Raw genomic sequence first — 19,142 nt, 5'->3', positions numbered from 1 at the left:
CAAGCTGTGATTGTGGATTACACTGAAAGTCCTGTGGTCTCTGACATTACCATGAGGACCATTCTGCTGTTACCCAGATGTCCCCATTGGTAGAGGCCATGACTGCAAGCTCCATGCTGAGAGAAGCTGAAATCAGAGAGGCTTGATGTCCAGTATTCAAATCACTGTTAAAACTCAGGATTCCTACCCTCTTTGACAGATAAAAGGAGCTCTAGTCAACCTAGTTACAATGTAGTCTTCTCTTGAGTACCCTGAGATGACCTGGCACCCCTTCATACACCTGCCATAAAACTTAAGGGCTTCAGCAATTCTTTTCTTTGAAGTGTCCTAATAACAACAATCTAACCTTTGATGTTTTTTCTTGTACCACATGCTTTAACTTCTTATAAGCTAAAGTGTAGTTTAATAACACTCAACTGTGACACAGAAACTAACTGAATATTTTGAGGGCACACGATAAATTTAATACAAATGGTAGTAACAAGGTTTTGCTCTTTATTTATATAGCATCATTAACTTAAATTCCAAACACCCAAATTGGGCATTAACCACCCATGCTGATACATATGAAAATTGAATTTACACTATGTAGGCTGCAAAACTAACTTCTTGTGTAAATGGGATTTTTCAGGGTCTGATCCTGCTCCCATAGAAATCAGAGGGAAAATTTCCATTGACTTCAGCCATTCAAGATCAAGATCAACTATATCCTGATCTGTAAAAACTAAAGAGGAAATCCTGGTTCCATTGAAGCATTGGGAGTTTTGTTTTAAAACATTCCTGGATCCATGGCTAGATCACACTTCTCTAGGTTTTCTTCTGAGTGTTGGCCCACTCCTGTTGCTCCACAGATTTTTAATAGTCAACAGTCCTCATCACCCTAATGGTCCAATCTGAAAAAAGATTGTTTTATGATCTTTGGCTTTGGTTGAGTTACACCAGGAATGAGTTTGACCCAGAATGTATAACTTAGATAGCTCAATGTGAGACATACAAAAAAGTCCTCTGTTAGGTCCCAATACTGCAAAGATTTATGCACATGCTTAACTTTTATATGCTGTGAGCCATCCCATTGAAACTGTGAATACATAAGTCTCTGTAGAATCAGGCCCTAAACTCATTTAATGTTACTATTCCTGTCCTTTCTATTAATTACTTTGCTTTGCTGATCAGTTCCCCATTGAGTTTCACTCTGTTTTTCACCTTTAAATTTCTAGAACTTTTGCCTTTGGGGCACAAGTTTTACAGGCTTGGTCTTTATCAAAAAGTGATTTTGGTGGGAGGAGGATTTTTTTTGGGGGGGGGGGGGCGAAGGGGTAAGGCGTTTGGGAGAGAGTTTAAGCAACAATTCTAAACTAGTTTTAAGAATGCCGAGGGGGGAAATACTATGTTCTTCTAATTACTGAGATATATAGATATATATATATGTGTGTATTTTCTTGCAGTGTTTTCTAAACAGCTTTAGCACAAAATGCAGTGGCAGTTAGAAAGCGGGACTTTGACAAGGAAGTAGTCCACAGTGAGGAGAAATGCCTTTTGGAGTATATGAGTGAAAAATGGCTTAGATTTGACCAAGTTTTGAGCCTTTGGGGGAAAAAACAAAATAAAACAGAAACCGCACTTTTTGTGTGCAGCACATTGGACATGCTCTTTTCTTGTCAAAGCCTCATTCCTCACAATGGGACCCTGCTGAAGTCAATGGAACTTCACAAGCATAAGGGTCCACTTCACATGCGTCTGATTGCAGAATCACAGCCTCAGTTTGTAAAGGACTGAAGGAGGTTATATGACTAATTTAAATGCATTGTGAGAAATGTGCAGGTGTGTAACTCCTGTGAGTGTGTGCAGGAAATGAGGTAAGGGGACTGGACCATTAGGGCAATGAGAACAGTGTAAGTATCCGGGAGTGAGATAACTGCAACAAGAGATACACGTGTTTCTAGGTATGTAGAAAAAATATGGCACTGTATGGTAGTATTTGGGCAATACTATGTGATTATGTTATTAAAGGGTTAGATCCTCAACTGTATCCCTTTACACCAGCTGATGGTCTAATTCAAAGTCTTCATTGTAGTAAATATACACAAAGGGGGCAGAGTTAAGGTTGCATGTGTTAAGTTTAGAGTTAAGTTTCTTATTTCCTGACTTTTTAAGTGCTTAGCCATGTCACAATCTCCTAATATAGTTGTTTTTATGGAAAATGAAAAAATATCTGTACTTGGTTCTATTAATCTTTTTTCAGTTTTTTAACCCACAAGCCCTTTTCTGACTTCATTTTAACTTGTTATATCTTTCCAATATTTGAGGTACCCAAACTTTCTACAATATTCTAGGTGCTGTTTCACAAGTGCCCAACAGAAAGGAACTATCACCTCCGTAGACTGTGATATAATGGCTCTGCAGCCTGAAATTACTTTTCCTGCCATATCACACTGCAAGCTCTTTCTCTAATTTGCTGTTCCCTATAAATCCTAAGTCTCTCCTTCCCATTATCTAAAGTTTTATAAGTGGTTTTATTCATAGATTCTAATTGCTACAAGAGCTATTCAAAGTGAACAATATATTTTTTTCATTATCACATTGTACTTAAACCATTTTTCATAGGAACTTGATAAGGTTCTATAGCAGATTAAGTCAAAAAGGACCAAACTCTTCTTTCAGATATTTACAAAAAGCTCCCATTGACTAACTTGAAGTATCTGAATTCATTTCAGCAGATTGGGCCAAATTCATTCCTCTTGTAATGCCATTGAAGGCTAGTGAGCCAAATACTGTGCTGACTTACGTAGATGAATTCAATGTGAAATTCCATGTCCATATCGGAGGTTAGGATTTCATCTCATCTGAAGGTAACCTTTATTAACTGCAATTAATTAGAATAGTCCAATCTTCCAAACTACTAAGTGAAATAATATGGCCTTTGTTAAACAAGTGGTCAGATTAGATAATCATAACAATCCCTACTGACCTTAAAACCTATGAATTTATGGAGCACCTACTACCATATACGGTGCTTACTACGTGAGTGTCGCATTGACTAGGGGTGAAATCCTGGCCCACTGAAGTCAATGGTAAATTCCTATTGGCTTTGATGGGATCAGGATTTCACTCAAGGTATCTATAGAATTGAGATGTAAGACAGTCGCACTACATTTATTTTAATAAAATTCAAAAATGACGTGGTTGGGAATCATTCAAAAGAGCTCACCACATTGAGAAGATAAAAATCAATTAAAAGAAAAAGCAAGGCAAAAGCATGAATATTTATATCTTGATTTGGAGTTTTGGGTTTTTTGTTTTATTTTGTTTTTGCTTAATTCAGAAATGGAAATACTACATATTTGAACAAAAACTGTTTGAGGATACTATTATTTAAAAGGAGCAGATTTGAATATTGTGCTCCATTTATCAAAAAATAATTACTAACTAATTAAATCAATATCAGTCAGACCTCAACCACAATCTCAGACAGCTGAAACTAAATACCTGTCTGTCCCTGAACTACAGATTATAATATACCCCTCAAACCTACTCCAACCATAAAACTGAGAAAATGGACATTTCTTGCAGTCTAGGCTAGGCTATTTCAAACCTGTGAAGGGAATGAATTTCAGAGTTGAAGATATTTCCCGGACAACATCCTGCCACCAGTCCCTTCCCTAACAAACCAGAGGTCTGATAAACTACAGAGAACTGGTGTAATATGCTTATGACATGAAATACTATTTAATAAGGGAGGAGACATCTATCCCCTCTCTCAAATTTCCAGGTAGTCTGGTGCTGTTGTACCAGGTACAGCACACTGGGCTGATCTAACTTCAAAGTCACAAAAAGCATAAAGCATATTTTATAAATATAAATAAATCAAATAAATAAATAGTTATAGTGAGAGTCAAAGCTAAAATAAAAAGGCATACCTCTCTTGACAAAGTACAATGAAAAAGAAGGCTTGGCTACAGCTAGTATTTAATCCTTTGAGCACAGCCCCTGATTTAACAAGACCCACATACTATAAGCCAGACAAGAAGTTCATCCCCTGTAGCAAAGAAGATACACTTCACTGTTTCTTCTGGTCACTTCATCTAACCTAACTCAAAAAGTGTTGCAGGCAACATAGGAAAATTCTTTTCTAGACCTTGTCTTAACTGATAAAGAGGAACTGATCACAGAACTAAAAATTAGTGGTAACTTAGGTACAAGTGATCGTGATCACATTTTGAATCTGCAAGAACAATGTGTGCACACACACGTGTGTGTATGCATGAGCACTTTAATAGGGTCAATTTCACAAAGCTGAAAACAATTATGAGCCAAATCAAATGAGAGGAAGAATTTAATCAGAAAAATGGCAATATTCTAAGATCACCTTACTAGATGCCCAAAAAAGCCACAATCCCACAACTGAAAAATAAGGTCATACTTATTTTAAAATTTTCTGGTTTAGACAGAAAATGAAGGCACCTATAAAAAATTTTAAAATAATATAACAAACAGAAGAAAGGGAAGGTTCATAGTAATGAATAAAAATCAGAAGTTAGGAACTATAGGAAATTGAAAAGGGAAGCAAAGGGACACAAGGAAAAATCTATGGCCAGCAGAATTTAGGACTATAAAGAGTTTTTTAACTATATAGGAACAAAAAGTCCTGATGATGGTACTGGTCCATTACTAGATAGAAATGGAAGAATTATCCATTATAATGCAGAAAAAGCATAAGTGTTCAATACATTTTCTGTTTCATATCTTGGGAAAAAACAAATGACACAGTCGCATCATATAGCGATAACATTCTTTCCATTCTGCTAGTATCTCAGGAGGATATTAAACAGAAACTGCTAAAGTTAAAATATTTTAAATCAGCAGGTCCAAATAACTTGCATCTAAGAGTTTTAAAGAGCTGTCTGAGCAGTCTTTATAGAGCTTGCTGGACTGTTAATATTGATTCTCAACATGTCTTGGAGCACTGGGAAAGTTCCAGAAGACTGGAAGACAGCTAATATTGTGCCAATTTTTAAAAAGAGTAAATAAGCTGACCCAGGTAGTTATAAGCCTGTCAGCCTGATATTGATCCTGAACAAGATAACGGAGCAGCTGAAATGGGATTTGATTAATAAAGAATTAAAGGAATTAATGCAAATCACCATATGTTCATGGAAAATAGATCCTGTCAAACTAACCAACATTTTAAATTACAAGATTGGTCGATAAAGGCAATAGTGTTGACATAATATACTTAGACTTCTGTAAGATGTTTGACTTGGTATTGCACAACATTTTGATTAAAAAACTAGAACCATATGAAATTAACATGGTACACATTAATGGATTAAAGATTTGTAAACTGATAGGTCTCAAAATGTAATTGTAAATGGGGAATCATCATTAAGCAAGTGTATCTCTAGTGGGGTTCCATAGGGATCAGTTCTTGGCCCTACACTATTTAACATTTTTATCAATGACCAGGAAAAAAACAAAATCATCATTCATAAAGTTTGCAGATGACACAAAAGTAGGGGAAGTGGTAAATAATGAAGAGGACAGGTCAATGGTTCAGAGTGATCTGAATCACTTGGTAAATTGCATGCAAGCAAACAATATGTATTTGAACATGGCTAAATGTAAATGTACACATCTAGGAACAAAGACTATGGGCCATTCTTAAAGGATGAGGGGACTACATCCTTGGAAGCTGTGACTCTGAAAAGGATTTTGGGGTGGTTGTAGATAATCAGCTAAACATGAGCTCCCAATGTGACTCTGTGGCCAAAAGAGTTGATGCAATACTGACATGTATAAACAAGGGGATGTCACGTAGGAATAGAGAAGTTATTTTACGTGTATATTTAGCACTCATGTGACCACTACTGGAATGCTGTGTCCAGTTCTGGTGCCCACAATTCAAGAAGGATGTTGAAAATTGGAGAGGGTTCATGGAAGAGCCACAAGAATGATTAAAGGATTAAAAAGCATGCCTTATAATGAGACTCAAAGAGCTTGATTTAGCTTAACAAAGAGAAAGTTAAGGGGGTGATTTGACTACAGTCTAAATATCTACATAGGGAAACATATTTAATAATGGGCTCTTCAATCTACCAGAGAAAGGTACAACACAATCCAATGGCTGGAATCTGAAGCTAGACAAATTCAGGCTGGAAATAAGGTGTAAATTTATAACAGTGAGATTAATCAATCATTGGAACAATTCACCAACGGTCATGGTGGATTCTTCATCACTAACAATTTTTAAATCAAGAAACAATGTTTTTGTGAGAGAGATGCTTTAGGAATTATTTTGGGAAAGTTCTCTGGCCTGTGTTTTATACAGAAGATCAGACTAGATGATCACAATGGTCCCTTCTGGCCTTGGAATCTAGGAATCCATGAACCTACCAACATGATCTCAGTCTTGTTGCACAGAATTTCTTCCATGTCAAATTAATAAGAGCTCATCAGCACCATCTTCAACAAAATGGAGAGAAAGAGAATTGGGTGCCTTGAGTATACTAAAGGTGCTAAATATATGCTTTCTTAATAACCATCATATAATCCACATATACTCATTGGACAGGAGAGGCATCATTAAGAAATCTTGCTGTACCCCACAACAGTGTTCTTAGCACAAAAGAACGATGGCTTAACACTAACCTCTTGAATCTCTTGGCTAAAATGGCACATCCAAAACCAAATCCAATATCATTCCATCAACTTCAGCTAGAACTGCAATCATGTCACCAAAACCTAGGAGATCTAAATTACTCATGGTGATTTTATCTCCTATTGCTATTATCAACCAAGACACAGTCTACATCAGAGCAAGTAGCTGAAAATGCTGCACATTTTTCACACAAATAATTGTGAAAGTTTCTAACAATGTTAATCAGATCTACTCAGAGCCCTCTGAAAATGCTTTAATTAGCCACTGATTGCAAATCTTCAGAACAGTGGCCCAACAGAAGAGGTTTACCTGACTTTAATTTGAAGCAAGTAGTGTTCAGTCCAAAACAAGGTATAAAGTCGTTTCTAATCCCAGAGTGTGACTGGCTGTCTGCTTTGAGGAAGAAGTCACTTCTCATTGTGCCATTGTTGTCATGCCAGATTCAGAGGAGTCATCATCTACATGGATGTTTGAGTCACAGATCATACTCAATCAGTCTCAGTAATTCCATAACTATTGTAATGAGCAGTTTTATCAGCACATACAGGGTCTCGCAGTGCTGATCTGTAAGCCAGCACCAGTTCCAATTAACCCCATCCCAAGACTCTCACTCAAGACAGACAAACTCAATACAATCTAGTATTAGGGCAGGAGACCACCTACATTTCAGACTATAGGTAAACAAATACAGCAAGCCACTTTCCAGTTCCTCTCTTGCTTCATATTGAACCTAATACCAATTGAACTTAATTAACTGTACTTAATGAAGGCCTTACTACTGTATGATCCAATAACCAGGGCTCAAACATAATTTTTTCGGGCCCAGTACAAACTTTTAACATGGGCTCCCTCTTGTAATGGAGGTAATAGGGGTTCCAGCCTGGGCCGGCCCGCCCAGGGCCTCCAGGCCCCGGTAAAGTGTACCCTTCCCCCCCCCCCCATGTGGGGGACCCTGCCAATAACATGTATTATATGTTTATATTTTTTATTGAGAGTATTGAAATATACCCAATTAATGATTTTATATACACCTAATAATAAAGGATTGTTGTTAAAATTACTGGTGTTATTTGACAGTTAGTTTTTATAACAAGCCATTTCCCCAGTAACTTTTCACAAGAAAGAATGCCTCTAAACAAACTATTGAGACCAGAATGTATTTTGCAAGAAAATTGAGATAAGTCACCTTCCTGCTTTTGAATGTACAGCCAACCAGTAAAAAGAAGTTGCCAACTGCAAGCCCAGTGTAATGGTGCAATGGCTAGAATGCTGGAAATCAGGTACCTTGCCAGAAGATGGTATGGTAAAGCTGTAGTCACCTAATTTCAGCTGAGAAACTGCTCATTACCATGACGGATGTATTTGGTGAAATAATATAGCAACCCAGCCAAGTACCAAATATGGACACCTAAGAGACATACTGTCACAAAAGGCTTGATCCTGCCCCCATTTCAGTCAGTAGCAAAACTACCATTGACTTCATTGGAAGTAGGAGCAGAATAGTTCGCAGAGCAGCTTACTGCTGACATCTGAATTAGTGGCATACATAATCACCCAGCTGTAGAAGTTTACAAAATCCTCAGGCTGGTTTTTATTTACCTGACGGTAGGTAAAATATGATAAAGAGTTACGGAGTTCCAGAAAATATTGCTATTGTTCTTAGAAGGTTGAACTTTAATGTATAATTTTTATCTTTTTTTTAATCTTTTCGTTATTATTATAAATGAAGACTCATAGGAGATCTTTAATGAGCTATCTCTGTCTGCTTTATGGGATCTGATAATAAACCAGAGGTATATAAAATGAAGCTTGCAAAACGTAATGATGTTGATGGAAGCTTCATTAAGTAGTTCAGCAGAGGTAGCAATCCAGATTATCAAATTATCAGCATTTAGTAAAAATTCATAGAAATATTTGTTCCCCTATTCATATTAAGCTTATGGAGTCTTAGACTCAAACAACAAAGTGGGTTCAATAGTTTTCTATGGCTGTTGTGAAACTAGTGAACAAAGAAACAAATAAAAAGTTCCAGGCCATGACAATAACATTACAGAGCAAGCAAATTCACAGGAAGATGCTGTGCTGCTGGGGAACTAAGACTTGTTAAAACGTCCAGATCCATACTAACGTATGGAAATAGGCTGTCAGAATTTATTTACAAAATAAATATTTTGACAAACAACAAAAATACTTCTATACTGCTGTATACCCCATAGAACCCCCTTCAATGATTCAATGTGCATAACAATTCAAAATTATTCCCCAAGAGTGAGCTAACCACAGCAATTGCTTTCTTTTCACCTCTTACTATTTAATTATCTCTCTAAAGGAAGGAAGGCAATTTTATAGGGCTTAGGCCTGATTTCCCAGCAATAGTAGTCTTGATTACTGTATCTGGGTAATTACAACTTCTTTCTGGATGCCTGAAGGAGTGTATTTTTCTCCTATATGCTTTTGTCCAACTCAGTTTCCCAGAATCCCAATCTGTTTCTGAGCATACTCGTTGACCAATAAGAAATGGCTTTGAGACCATGATTCTTATCAAGATGACCATGCACTCTGAAGCAATAGTTGCATTCAAAGGTAAAGAGAAAAACCCTCATCTACACACAGGAGAAAAGAAAACTAAATTCTCAGGTGGAGAGTGTGCCTCCATTGGTCTCTTTCCTACATTTAAACAATTCCCCTTCTCCTCTAAGTTAAGGAGATCCTCAAGAATATATGTACAGAATGTGTGTATACATGGAAGCGTATATACATTTCCATCCTCACGCTGGCTCCTATACCTGGGTAAGTAAAGGGACCAGTATTCATACTTCTCTGAGTCTCTCCAGCTATTAGTTTGAAGAAGCTACAGGAAAGGAAACGCCACCATTCCCCATGATGCATCATTCACGTTTTCTCCTCCAAAACATGAATTTGATGGATTGAGTTGAAAATGGCATTCAAGCACCTATTCAGGATACAGGCTAAAACATATTTATAGGACTCCTTCTACCCCCATATACTCCCCCTCCCCCATTGCAGACGATTGAAAGATTATGAGTTTGAAGCTATGGCAGAGAGAGAAGGGATTAAAAAATATGAATAAAAATGTAATGGAGCTGAACAGGGGAAATAATTTACATAAGACTACATAAGAGAAGTAAGAGCACTGGGAGAAGAGTAAATTTCTCAGAGACTTAACTGCCACTGCGCAAGCAGAGGAACTGGCAAGGTGCTCCCAAAGGGCAGGTAAATGCACATGAAGTAAAATAGAACAGATGTGAATAGACTGTAGGTTCAAATGGCACCCTTCATACCCAAAGCACTACAGCCATCCCCTTTTTATCCCAGTAGCTCTAATCCTGAACTTATCTGAGCAGTGGCACCGAGAAATTGGTTAGAGCTAGTAGCCTTGACCACTGCACCACAAACCATGGGAACAAGCACTGCAGGTGCTTAGACTACTAGAGGTGCATAGGCATCTAATACTCAGTGGGTTTGCTCAGGAATGACACTCCCATGCAGCAGTCACCAGACAAACAAGGTTTTCTTTTACTCCCAGTCCAACAGAGATAGGGACCCACAATAGGAAAGAGGAAATGCAGGGTAGTTCGGTTAAAGAGCTTTCACTAAACAACATTAAGCGACAATAGATACCACTATTGGGTACAACACAATGAACAATTCTAATGTTAACTACAGGTCAGAAGCGTTCTCCTCTGCAGCTGTAACTCTGATCCCAGTGCCTGCTACATTCCCAAGGCTAAGGGCCCACTGAGCCTTGAGGATCCCTACCCCTGGTTACATCTGTGCGACCAGTTAATGACTAGACTTCCTTTCAGTGCTCTCCTTTCAAGATGGTTTTTCTTGGGCCCTTTCTTTCTGACCCTAATCTTCCTTCCTCCATCAAATTCCAGTAGCTTTCCCTCAGCAGCAGAGTTGCTGCTTCACTATGCAGATCCCCAAAATGGCTTCTGTCTACAGTCCACCTCCAATGGATCTGACTGAGGGAAAGGGACTCAGCTACCCATCAAAACATTAGTTTCTGATAAGTCCCAAAGCTGTAGCAGCTCAGCCTCCTGCTGCAGAGACGGCAGTAGCCCATTCAAGGTCTATTACAATACTTTTCAGAGCAATGAGTTGGACAGTGGTAGCTTAGTGACAATGTAGCTACATGTAGAAGCTATAATGCTGTCCACAACTGATCACATTCTGTGTACCTCCTACAACAAGATGAGCACTGTCAAATATGATTGAAGTCATTGGGGGTTGTGGGTGTTTATTAGCTTATCATCTTGAAGAATGCACTCAGTGCATTGCATGATCAAATCCACAAACATTAGACTCTGTTTGATTGATGGTGAGAATATCAGGTAGAACAACAGGGTTATCTCCTCTTACCGAAAAGCATGATGCGATCTTGAGCAAAGGAAATCAGGTATAACATTGCCTGCCAACACAAACATTAATTCGGGATACCAGCAGCAATTACTGGCAAGTTGGCAAACTTTCATGTTAAAAAAGAAAATGTGCTACTGGATACATTTGAACTCTAAAAACTATAATACAGCAAACTAGCCAGTTTTGCCATTGACCGTAATAAAAGAAAGAGCAGACCTTTTGTGGCAATATACCTCTTAACCCTCCTTATTTGAACATGACTGGTGTGCTCTGTTACAGTTTTTAAAAATCCACAATCCAAAATATTTAAGATTTAAAACTGACTTTGATTCAGAACCCAAAATAAACAGCGTTTACTAGTATTTTAGTGGGGAGGTATTTGAATAACCTTCTATTAACAAATGAGTTGAATTGACTTACTTTTCTTCACTATCTTTGTTACCTTATCTCAAATGCATTTTTATAAAGCACAAACGTTTTGAAACATTGGTGGTTTGATTGCAGATGACTTTAGATTCGAGGTTCAGTTTTGGGCACATCTCTAGGTCCCTAGTCATTTACTTCTTTCTTGTTCTTTTGATAGGTAAACTTCCAAACCTCTTTGGATCCTGGTCTGATTTCTATTATTAAAGAGGTAAAAGATGGAATTCTAAAGTCTGTTTTTGGGAGGTGGGCTAACTGATATTGTCAGAAATTGACTCTGATTTTCCCAATTATACTACATTTCCTTTACAATGCAAGTGACCTGTCCTTCATGTAACTTTAATTCAATAAAGATTATATTGGAAAAAGAAATGTATGCAAGGGGGCTCAAAATAGGTGGCTAAATGAAATTAAGAGGGTTAGGAGAAGCTCTGGGCTAAAGAGCATATTGTACATGAAAATCACCTCTTTCTTTGACCAATATGCCAAATAAGAATGATGACGATCTTGTCTGATAAATTGCCTGTGTACCCTTTTCAGAATATACAAGACCCGTGATTGAAAAGTCTCGGTTTCTCTCTTCCCCTGCCAAATAGCAGGTAGATATCCAGAATCTACAGCTGAGACACTACATTTTTCTTTCAGAATAATTCATCAGGAAGTGCTGGGTGAGGGGTGGAGGGAAGGAAATCTTTAAGCTTCACTAAAACATGTTTTATAACCAGTCATCTTCCAAGATTTCCTTAAAATCCCAACACAGCAGACTTAATTCGTGAAATATTCTGAGGGAGCTCTATTCATGATCCTGGAAATTGCCTTAGTGTTAGTTTTTCCTTTCAAATGTACACATAGCCATATTCTGCACCCAGCACCATTTGCAAAGCTACAGTGCGTTTCACATACACTCACCCAGGACTAGAAATTGGCCCAGAATGTCTAATCTGGGATAATAATTTACAGATGGAACCAATCTACCACAAAATGAAAGACCTTAATGTTCCTCCTTGACTGCTGCATTTCAGACTGGTGAAAATTCATACCCAATAAGAATATTTATTCAGACACATCAGCATTTATTGAGACTTGAAACCATAGTTATTAGATCATTTTTCCTTATTCTATCTATTCCCACCTTTAACTCTGCAGATCTACAACATCAAAATAGTTAAGCTCAAGAATTGAAATACCTTATATACTGGCATGTAGAACTGGTCAGAAATTTTTTTCATTTCCCCTGTGGAAAACTGTTTTTCAAAAAAATTTCAAAAACCAAAATATTTCAGCCAAAAAATGAAATAATTTGATTCAGAAATGCCACAATGGTGTCTTACAGGATTTGTAGTTCAGATACTTTATGCTCCCATTCTCACCTACAGACCAGTCATTATATTTCCCATGGTGCACCACAGTCTCCCTCTTGGTCAGAGAAGGTGGTGCATCATGGCAATTGCATGGTCGCAGAGCATCATGAGAGATGTAGTCCGACATGGGAGCCTTGCCTATAGAGGAGAACAGAGACATAAGGCAGCTGAACTACAACTCCGATGAGGCACCATGGTAAGCATTTCTAAATCAAAATACTTTGGTTTATGGCCAAACACCAAAAACTTTTTCAGTTTCCAGGTATTATGGGGATATTTTAATGAACAATTACAATTTACCACAGAAGCAAACACTTTTCTTCAAAAAAATGGTTTATGTCCAAAAAAAATTCCATTGAAAATCAGTGCTGATGGAAAATATTTGACCAACTCTATTTATAGCACTTAAGACCATATACTGCCCTCAGTGCACATCCTAATTCCTATTGATGGCAACTGTAGCTGTGCATACAAGGCCTTTGTATTGCAGAGAAATAGTCTGTCTATTACATGGCACACGTTTATTTCCAATACTTTTCTATATGATAGATTCAAATATAATTTGGTGGTGGCTAATTTATCTCCTTTGTATAAAGAACATCTAGCTGTTTCTATATCACTTGGATCAAGTCAGAAAACAAAAAAAATAGCAGATATAAATTGCACACATTCAACAATACTTAATAGCAAAGCACTGAGCAGCTTAGAAGTGAGCATATTTGATCTAATCAAAATAAGTGTTGTAGGGAAATCAACTCACTTTAATTTTTCAAAAGCTATTAGGTTTCAAATTAAATGGAAAATTAAAATAAAAATTAGCTTTAGCTGTAAGTGGAGGAGGCTAAATTTGGTCAATTTTTGTTGTTTATCTGTGCATAAAGTCCTTGCATTTACCATTTGACAAATCCTCTGATAAAACACTTGCTGCAATCAGGTGAAGTAGGTTATTAATGGTTCTAAAAAGATATACAGGATTGCCTCATCCTGAGGCAATTAAATTTGTGAAGTAAGTGTGTTTAATATCTCTGAGGGTCTGACTGTAATGAAACAGGTGATCTTTCTACAATTGGTATTGTTTATCTCATTTAGAATTTGATTTTTTTTTTTTTTTTTTTTTTTTACTAATGAACGACTACATGATTTCAGACTCCTTTTCTTAGGGCACAGTTTCCTGAACTTTTGAAAGCTGTGCTCCCTTTCAGGAAAAGGTAACAAATCCTGACCCTCTTTAGCATACTATATGTTGATAAAGTTCTATCTTCGTTTTGGTATAGATGTTTATGATGTGATACTCCTTCCCTCTCTTTTCTGACCTGGCTTCAGGAGCAATGAAATAGTTAACACTATTGACATTAAAAATAGCATCACTGGCATCCAAGTATAATAGCACCCTTTGAAATGAATGGGAGAATTTCACATCTCAGAGCTATTGTTTCAGGCTCTTAGCAGACTCAGGTAGACCTCACCGCATCAGTTACAGTTGGATCATATCTTACAGACATGGTGTGTGTGGTATTATCTTTTATTGGATCAATTTCTGTTGATGAACGACACACGTTTTTGAGCTACATAGAGCTCTTCTTCAGGTCATATCTTTCTATTTTTTTTCACAATCATAGACTCATTATTTAAGGTAAGTCTTTACTGAAGAGTTAACCTGGGCTCCTTAACCTGTCTCCCATCCATACACAGAAACTTTTGACCTGAGTTAGCTACCTCATCTGGGGCTATAAGCTAAAGCCCAAGTGCTGCTTTCACTCAGGCTGGTAACCCACCTATTTTGAAGTGGGAGATGTGCTTGTGTTTTCTCCAGATACGACAGGGGAACCTGTCATTTTAGAAAGCTGTTGCCCCAATCCAAATACCTTAAGTGAGGCTGTAATCACTGACTAGGGGGGTTTATAACGAAGACTATATCTTTATATTTAAGGCCCTGGTATGGAAAATTAGTGTCAATTTGCTAGAAAAGAGACTAAGAGCAAAGATATAACATTCTGACTGGTAACACAAAACTGGAGGGATGCTCAATACTGCAGCTTGTGTTGGAGGGACTAACCATCTCCACCAAAAACTTCCTCAAATTCAAGAAAAGTATCATTATGCAGAGATAATCAGTATGTGGATTAGAGAACTAGGAGCACCAAAGGCATATTCTTTTTAAAGAGTTAGATAAATACTAGAGAAAAGAGCTGTTGACCTAAACCTGACATACATCCTATGCAGCCCCATTGACTTCCCTGTGTTTAGTGGTGGGTGGGTTTGGGGAGGTACGGTTAATTACCAGAGCTTATGGCCTGCTGTGATTGAAAACTGACCTCACCAGTTTGAGGCCTGCATATTCTGACTGTAATTAAATCTAAACACCATAAATATGCATAATGTTGGGAAATAATAAGAAACTTTTTTAAAAGGGAAAATATCTACGAGGTGCTTTCTTCTTGTGATACCAAATTTCTAAAAAACAAACACCTTGTACTTTAAACACATAAATAAACAAACATGCAAAAGGCCAAAGGAGTATTTTTGTCTATAATTTAGAAAAAACAAATTTTTGCTTATAAAACCTTCAGTGAGCTATTAAAAATAAAGAAGAAATGTAAGCAAACTGTGATAAAGGCTATCCACATAGCTGGGGGGTTTGTAACATAACAAACCTACTAAAGGTATGCACAGGACAATCAGCACAGCAGGAAGAGCATGGGAGCAGCAGCATCCCACTGAACAACAGAGTTAGCATTAGAAAGCTGGGGAACACCTAACATTTTTATTCAAATAAAACAAATCATAGGACCCTGAACTGCTTACAGAGCTCAAGAATTGTTCTGGTTTTCTCACATTTCTGTAACCCTGGGAGAAGGGGGAAAAAAAGGGGGCGGTGGACACAGAAGGGCATATTCTGATATCATTTAAACTGGTTTAAATCTGGTAGAATTCTACTGAAGACAATGGAATTGCACCAGAATAAAACCAGTATAAGGAGAGCAGGATCATGTCCAGATGGCCTGATTCTTCTCTCAGTGACACAAGTGTAAATCAGAAGTAAGTCCACTGCAGTCAATGGGGTTCCACCAGTATAAAAGTAATGTGAGAAGAGAAGGAAAGAAAAAAGAGAAAAAGAAAGAGAAATGAATTATCTAGGCAGTTTTAGGGGCCCCAGGAATTTCTAATGTCTTTGGGCCTGGAAATTTCTCATGGTGCCCTATATGTAATCACTGTTCTGAAAGAAGGAAAGCACAGTGACTCATTGAGTGTAATTATCAATACAGCCAACTATGTTCCAGAACTGGATATGTAACATAAATATATATGTAATTGGAAACAAAAATTAACCATATCAAATCCACAGCCCAATTAGCAAAGAAATCTGACCTAAGGCCACACCAAATAATTATTACATAATGACCACAAACCAGAAGGATCAGTTCCCTCCTGGTAAAAAGAAAAATTAGATGAAAAGAGGCAGCAGATACAAAAAGAGAGAGAGAGAGAGAGAGAGAGAGAGAGAGAGAGAAGAAAAGCAGGGGTGAAAAAAGAAATAGGTCAAGAAAGCCTATAGAAATAGGTCAAGAATGAGCCTCACGAAATTCAGTGTACAGTAAAGAAATTCCTGATGAAATCCCCTAGGAGGGATTTCCTTTCTGGAAAAGTCCTTTTGCCTTGCATTTACTGTATTTAGGATTAAGAAATAGTCCTGCCGCCTGAAAGGGATACAAGGTAAAAGGCAATTGCTCAAGTACTTAAACCCTAGATTATGATGGTCTTCACTTTAACACTAAGACTTCACATCCTTTGGTGTATTGGCAGCTAGTGCAGATCTAGGAAGAACTCATCAACTCCGTCATTCTTATCTGAATTAGCAGCATTTTATCTTGGTACATGCAGTTTATTTTTAAATAAATATATGATTTGTCATCATTAAAGTACTTCACCACCACATTGAAGTACTGCACCATAGGGTGCAACCTAAGGGTGAACTTCAAGAGGCACTTGCAGGGCATGCAAAATCTTGCAGGTGTTAGGACCTAATCCTGCAGGAGTGAGAGCAGAGCAAAGAAGAGAAGGAATAGCTCATGTTGTCCTGTTGCTGCTCGGGTTTTTTCCCCTTACTCACCCAAAGCATCTCTTCAGCGCCTCACAGAGCTCTCAGCTCAAGATAAAAAATCACATCAATAGGCTGTGGAGCTGGATACACATTGCACTTCCTCTAAACCCAGCATCATGTGGGCAACCACCTCAGCTTGATGACCTGTATCAGCTCTACCATCTTCATAATCAAGCATTATTGCCCCCGTCAACACCAGCATTTCAACCCAGCCCTGGTACCACTATCCAGGACCTACCAGTACATACAAGCCACAGTTTTTTGTGCATCCTCAACAACCTCACCATCCCCCAACACTTATCCTACCCAGCACTCAAACATCCCAGTACCCAAAGAAACAGACAGTTTCTTGCCATGACATGCATCTAGTTCTGCATTCCTTTGCAGCTGCAATCATGCTGTATACAGAACTGAGCAAATAATTCTCAGGAAAGCATTTACTCAATGAATTTAGCTAGTCTTCCTGTTCACAGATTGTCTGACAGTAGATCATGATATCCATGAACTTACCTGGTATTTGAAGTGTATTTGTAACTTTTTCTCTCTCTATGGTTTAACTACAGAGAGTCCTCCACGAGTATTCAATACTTCATAGCAGAAATTTGGGCTATATTGACTAATATTGATTAAGCACATAAGTCACTTGGAATTCTTTCTTATCCCTGATTGGATTGCCCTTACAATCAATAGGAGGACCTGTAGAAGTTATTGTGTCATTAAGTGTCCTAGGGAGAGGTAACAAATGAGCAGGATTGGGAAATTATTAATATTTTTTTTATATTTCTATTGTAGTAGTACCAAAGGGCCCCATTGTGAAAACATGGAACAAAAAGATAGCCCCTGATCCCAAAGATCTTACAATCTAGAAAATTTAAACCTTTCCTTTTGTGGGCTATACAAGCTTTGCCAAAAACTTAATTTTTTTTAAAAAAATTACTTCTTTAAGGTTTGTCAGCTGTGTGTGGAGTTTAAATTTAATTTTTCTCCTTTCACATCCACACAAAGTAAATATGAAATATCCTACTTGTGTAAAGTATAGTCAGATAATTTTCTAACTCATTCAACTGCTTGTATGCCAGGGATCTAGCAGAGTCTGGGGAGCTCTTTCCCTCTGCTATGTAGTGTCTCATATGTAAAATTGCCATTTCCAGGACTAATAATCACACAGATGACTTTTACATTTGCTCTCCATGAGAACTTGAGCATTCCAGCTTAAAACTTTACTTTCCATTAGTATCTGTGCAAGTAAAACCCAATTCCAAGTATACTGCTCACAAAGAGGAACCTGAGATTTCATGAATCACAAGAAACAATATTTTAATAAATAGTTTGGACATGAAAACAAAAATATCACTGCACATACTCCAAATCAGTGGTAATGGTGTAAATGTGTTGAGCTTTAGACATGAATAAGTTACATACCAATTAAACAAGTTTTCCATAAACTTTAGCCATCAAAGGAGCAGCATAAGTTAAATGTATATATACATATGAAGAGGAAACCTCTGCATCTGCTAAAAGACTTCTCCCCCATATTCAAATAATTATCCTGTCATTGTGCCTCATGGGCTTCATATGCCAAAGAGAATGAATGAGATGAAAAGCAGACATGCCCTACTCCTCGAAGCAAAATGATCATTCAAGAAACACAAACCAAAAAACATTTTTCAATAATGTTAGTGCACCCAGGAGCAGCTGTAAGTTCTGCTCTGGCTGTTTACACTTGATTTAACTCAATTTTATATGACTTATTCAGTAAAAATGAGTGTCTGTCATGGTAATTGCTGTATCACTCACATATTAGTATTTATCTTCTTTAAGCATATACAATGCAAGCCTTCAGAAGGGAGTCATAGGTAAAACTGGTTCACTACAGCCATATCCAAGGCCCTGTGCACTCAGCAGCAAATAGTACCTAAAATCTACAACAAGGTCCCTAGATTCTGCAGCATGCTGGTGGGACATCTGTGACATCAGATAAATTAAAAACACTGAGGTTTTTATTTAATTAAATCTGAAAACAGGCAATGCACTCAGACCAATAGCCTCTCTATTATTTATTTTGATAATACATTTAATGTATTTTACTATGCTTCTCCCCACCCCAATTATGGTTTTCAAGAAGCTGTATATTGTCATCTTTAGGTTTCAATTCAATAACATGCATGAGACAGTTCACATCTTCAGCTATTGTTTCTGTCTCTTTACAAACTCA

The 19,142-nt window shown here is 37.5% G+C and overlaps 1 long non-coding RNA gene across 3 annotated transcripts in view; it reads right to left on the bottom strand.

Moving 5' to 3' along the window:
- The window catches only part of LOC137147827 (uncharacterized), a 205,957-nt gene that overhangs the window by 168,619 nt on the left and 18,196 nt on the right, over positions 1–19,142 (bottom strand). The window lies entirely within an intron of this gene.

Source organism: Emydura macquarii, unplaced genomic scaffold (genome assembly GCF_026122565.2).
Source record: "Emydura macquarii macquarii isolate MOO-44397 ecotype Brisbane River unplaced genomic scaffold, CSIRO-AGI_Emac_v2 contig_18, whole genome shotgun sequence".
NCBI classification, from domain to species: domain Eukaryota; kingdom Metazoa; phylum Chordata; order Testudines; family Chelidae; genus Emydura; species Emydura macquarii.
This window is presented reverse-complemented; position numbering and strand designations above follow the sequence as displayed.